This window comes from Coregonus lavaretus, assembly GCF_964263955.1.
Source record: "Coregonus lavaretus genome assembly, contig: HAP1_SCAFFOLD_8933, whole genome shotgun sequence".
Lineage (NCBI taxonomy): Eukaryota > Metazoa > Chordata > Actinopteri > Salmoniformes > Salmonidae > Coregonus > Coregonus lavaretus.
In genome coordinates, this window is record NW_028159025.1 from 12,501 (window position 1) to 18,128 (window position 5,628).

The window sequence follows — 5,628 nt, forward strand, 5'->3', positions numbered from 1 at the left end:
TGATGTGTACGCTAAGGAACTTGAAGCTTTCTACCTACTCCACTGAGGTTCCGTCGATGTGGATAGGGGGGGGGGGTGCACCCTCTGCTGTTTCCTGAAGTCCACAACGGTTATTTTCCTGGCACCACACTCCCAGAGCCCTCACCTCCTTCCTGTAGACTGTCTCGTCATTGTTGGTAATCAAGCCTACTACTGTTGTGTCGTCTGCAAACTTGATGATTGAGTTGGAGGCGTGCATGGCCAAGCAGTCATGGGTGAACAGGGAGTCCAGAAGGGGGCTGAGCACGCACCCTTGTGGGGCCCCTGTGTTGAGGATCAGCGAAGTGGAGATGTTGTTTCCTACCTTCACCACCTGGGGGCGGCCCGTCAGGAAGTCCAGGACCCAGTTGCACAGGGCGGGGTTCAGACCCAGGGCCTCAAGCTTAATGATGAGCTTGGAGGGTACTATGGTGTTGAATGCTGAGCTATAGTCAATGAACAGCATTCTTACATAGGTATTCCTCTTGGCCAGATGGGATAGGGCAGTGTGCAGTGTGATGGCAATTGCATCGTCTGTGGATCTATTTGTTCTCTGTGATGAGTTGTTGATGCAACCAAACCAGGTGTGTTCTCTGTGATGAGTTGTTGATGCAACCAAACCAGGTGTGTTCTCTGTGATGAGTTGTTGATGCAACCAAACCAGGTGTGTTCTCTTTGATGAGTTGTTGATGCAACCAAACCAGGTGTGTTCTCTGTGTGCATTCTTGAGTTCAGAGCAACTAAAAAAGGATTCTGGCCATGTCCAAATACCCAATACTTGCGTCCTAAATGGTAGGCCGTTTGAGAATGTGAAAAAATAAAGTTTAATAGTGTACAACATCTAGTATACTTTAAATACTATTTTAGACTCTCACAACGGCTGATCAATTAGACATGGGGATGGGGCTTCTGAAATCAACCAATAACGGGAAACAACACAACGCATGACGCTTTTCTCAGTATGCCAAAATAGAGTATGTCCATTTTCGAAAAAATCGAGTATGGCTTAAATGCCAGGATGTTATACTCATCTCAGCTCTTCGTCTAGGAGAATTAGATGCACACTTTTCCACAATGTATTGGAAGAGGTGGGCTGTGAGTGATAGGCCCTAGTTTCTCTTCAAGTGGCCAAACAACAGAACTAGGCTACTTAAATCGGGAAGATGTCGAATAGTGAAGCTTCTGCGGTGGTGTTACAACAATAACATGATCATGAGTATTGCATCGTAGGATACATCTTTGAAAACAGAAGTATTTTTTCATTTTTTTTTTCACCCCAATGTGGATTTGTGTTTTCTCACTGACAAGTGTTTATTGTTTCTCTTGGCCTTTGTCAGTGCTTTTAAACGAAATGCTAAAAACCATATTTTTATATCTGAACGTGTCGGCACCGGGGGATGTGGCTACGTTATTGACGTCGTGTTAATCAGGCCTTTTGATTTTGAACATATGGATTGTTTTAGTTCTGTAGGCTAGGCTACCTATTTCATTATTTAATTAAAGTCATGCTGATCTCGTTCCCAATGATCAGTGCTTTGGATTATTATGCTGCTGTCCAGCGGTTCTGAATTTGCGAAGCACCCGTGTCACGATCGCTACTGGACGAAGCGGACCAAGGCGCAGCGTGATATGCGTACGTTCTTTATTACGTGTTGTACACAACTCACGAACAAAACAACAAACCAAACCAAACGATACGAGAAGTCCTAGGTTAACGCCAAAAAAACAAACCTTACGGAACAAGATCCCACAATAAACAGTGGCAAACAGGCTGCCTAAGTATGGTCCCCAATCAGAGACAACAAGCCACAGCTGCCTCTGATTGGGAACCACCCCGGCCAACATAGAAATACACGAACTAGAACAAAACACAGAAAATAACACATAGAAAATCCACACCCTGGATATTTAAGTTCAGAATAAAGAAGGTGTACAGTCTTAGTTTTCCTTCAGGACATATCTGGACATGTATTCTCTGTCTGTCTCTATGTGGGTGGTACCCTGGGGGATATACACTGTATTTCAGCCATGCTGATTTCAACCACCTCTCCCTTGCTCTCATCGGCAGCCAGGCACTGAGAGATGATACTAAGGTACTGAGGTAAAGTAGCCTCCTCATGGTGGGGAGACCTGAAACGTGTTATCAGCTCTGTAGCCTCCTCATGGTGGGGAGACCTGAAACGTGTTATCAGCTCTGTAGCCTCCTCATGGTGGGGAGACCTGAAACGTGTTTTCAGCTCTGTAGCCTCCTCATGGTGGGGAGACCTGAAACGTGTTTTCAGCTCTGTAGCCTCCTCATGGTGGGGAGACCTGAAACGTGTTTTCAGCTCTGTAGCCTCCTCATGGTGGGGAGACCTGAAACGTGTTTCAGCTCTGTAGCCTCCTCATGGTGGGGAGACCTGAAACGTGTTTTCAGCTCTGTAGCCTCCTCATGGTGGGGAGACCTGAAACGTGTTTTCAGCTCTGTAGCCTCCTTATGGTGGGGAGACCTGAAACGTGTTATCAGCTCTGTAGCCTCCTTATGGTGGGGAGACCTGAAACGTGTTATCAGCTCTGTAGCCTCCTTATGGTGGGGAGACCTGAAACGTGTTTTCAGCTCTGTAGCCTCCTTATGGTGGGGAGACCTGAAACGTGTTTTCAGCTCTGTAGCCTCCTTATCTATGTTGGATGATGCAGCCTCACACCATGAAAGATTCACTAGCCCAGGTGACTGACTGAAGTAGAAACTCACAGGCCTGATGGGAGGAAGGGAGGGAGGGAGGGAGGGAGGGAGGGAGGGAGGGAGGGAGGAGGGAGGTTTTGAACTACTTAGACCATCTTCTTCTGGCCATGTCCTTCCTCAGGGAGGACACCTGCAGGACAAAGTGACCATGCCCTTCCTCCCTGAGGACACCTGCAGGACAAAGTGACCATGCCCTTCCTCCCTGAGGACACCTGCAGGACAAAGTGACCATGTCCTTCCTCCCTGAGGACACCTGCAGGACAAAGTGGCCATGTCCTTCCTCCCTGAGGACACCTGCAGGACAAAGTGACCATGTCCTTCCTCCCTGAGGACACCTGCAGGACAAAGTGGCCATGTCCTTCCTCCCTGAGGACACCTGCAGGACAAAGTGGCCATGTCGTTCCTCCCTGAGGACACCTGCAGGACAAAGTGACCATGTCCTTCCTCCCTGAGGACAGCTGCAGGACAAAGTGACCCAACTCTGTCCCTAGCAGCATGGGTGAGCAATAGAAGTTTCACCACATCATAATCATAACTTAGACCGGTCAGAGAGGAAAACAAAAAATGATCCAGGAGCAGCTCTTAGGGATAGAATCTATATTCCTCTCCTATGTATTGAATGTGTCAATAAGATAGAAAGGTGGATGGAGGGATGGAGGGATGGAGGGATAGAGAGATGGAGGGAGGGGGGGATGGAGGGATGGAGGATGGAGGGATGGAGGGATGGAGGGATGGAGAGATGGAGGGATGGAGGGATGGAGGGGATGGAGGGGATGGAGGGATGGAGGGGATGGAGGGATGGAGGGATGGAGGGATGGAGGGGATGGAGGGATGGAGGATGGAGGGGATGGAGGGGATGGAGGGATGGAGGGATGGAGGGATGGGGGATGGAGGGATGGAGGGATGGAGGGATGGAGGGATGGAGGGGAGGTGGGATCATGGCCTGGTAATAAAACACTGGACGAATCTGTCAAAGAGCACCGTGCGGAATAATTATTGCAATGGGAATTCTCAATGGAGTCCTCACAGCTCGTTGAAAGTGTTCAGAGGCTTTTGAAGTGAGTGCTGACATTGGAAGAACTCAAGGGCGGGGAGGGAGGGAGGGAGAGAGGGAGTGGGGGGAAGGCTCAAATGAAGAAAAGATGGAGGCGCAGTGCGTTCTCTTCCGAAATGATAAGCAGCAGCAGCTTCTTTCAAGACTTAAAGTTTGAGGGAATAAGTGGATGGTGAGGGCAAGTCTTTACGTGTCAAGAACACCGGATTTTGTGAACTTCAGGCGATCATTAAATATAAAACAAGTTTGATTGCAAACCGAGACAGTGGAAATTGCAAGAACGCAGCCAGAAAAACCTTGCTGTTTCTTTGAGGCAGAACTAGAAGTCGGTGAGAGAGAGAGAAAAGAAAAAGGACTTGGTTGGTTCAATCTAACATTAACTACCTTGAATTCATTATCAAGTATGAGGCTGCTTTGATTCCAGCAGCCCCCCTACTCCTCCACCAACAGCAGGCGCTGCATTATGGGTGATGCTGATTGGCTTGTTCTGTTGTGGAACCAGGTGCATGCTGGGTAGAACGGCAGGGAGGCTGATTAGGACCTGGATTTGCCTTAAGCCTCCGGTTAGACCTACTGTGCGTGTGTGCGTGTGTGTGTGTGTGTGTGTGTGTGTGTGTGTGTGTGTGTGTGTGTGTGTGTGTGTGTGTGTGCGTGCGTGCGTGCATGCGTGCGTGCGTGCGTGCGTGTGTGCGTTTGTGTGCGTGTGTGTGTGTGTGTGTGTGTGTGTGTGTGTTAGTGTGTGTGTGTGTGTGTGTGTGTGTGTGTGTGTGTGTGTGTGTGTGTGTGTGTAGACCTACCAGAATCCCCTCAGTTGCTCAGAGTTAAATTGGGTCCATTGTGGAACCTGGGCTCAATAAAGGCTGAATGCAACAACAAGCCAATCTACTGCTGTTCATTTATGTTCTGTTGGAAAATCAACACTCTCCTGTTGGGAGAAAATCAGCTTTCAGAGGTGACGGGAGAAAAAATTGTTGAACGTCGAACAATAAAATGTCCTTGTGTACGGAGCAGTGGAGTGCACAAAATGGGGCCCAGCGAAAAGAGGATTCTCAAGACAGCCGTGAAAAAAGAACAAACAGAAGAGAAACGTTGTCATTCCAGAGATATATTAGGAAAGAGCAAACTGGTAACGATTAAACACATTCCAGCTAGTGTGATTACATCTATTGGGAATATAACAACAAAATACATGTTTTCTTTATGAATCAAGGCCATGACAGAATTGTGACAGAGAGTCTTTGAAGTGTTCAGCGGAATACGACGAGGGAATAACAGAACGACCAGGAACGAGTAAATAAAACATCTCTCTCTCTCTCTCTCTCCTCTCTCTCTCTCTCTCTCTCTCTCTCTCTCTTCTCTCTCTCTCTCTCTCTCTCTCTGTCTGTCTGTCTGTCTGTCTGTCTGTCTGTCTGTCTGTCTGTCTGTCTGTCTGTCTGTCTGTCTGTCTGTCTGTCTGTCTGTCTGTCTGTCTGTCTGTCTGTCTGTCTGTCTGTCTGTCTGTCTGTCTGTCTGTCTGTCTGTCTGTCTGTCTGTCTGTCTGTCTGTCTGTCTGTCTGTCTGTCTGTCTGTCTCTCTCTCTCTCTCTCTCTCTCTCTCTCTCTCTCTCTCTCTCTCTCTCTCTCTCTCTCTCTCTCTCTCTCTCTCTCTCTCTCTCTCTCTCTCTCTCTCTCTCTCTCTCTCTCTCTCTCTTCTCTCTCTCTGTCTGTCTCTGTCTGTCTGTCGTGTCTGTCTGTCTGTCTGTCTGTCTGTCTGTCTGTCTGTCTGTCTGGTCTGCTGTCTGTCTGTCTGTCTGTCGGTCTGTCTGTCTGTCTGTCTCTCTCTCTCTTCTCTCTCT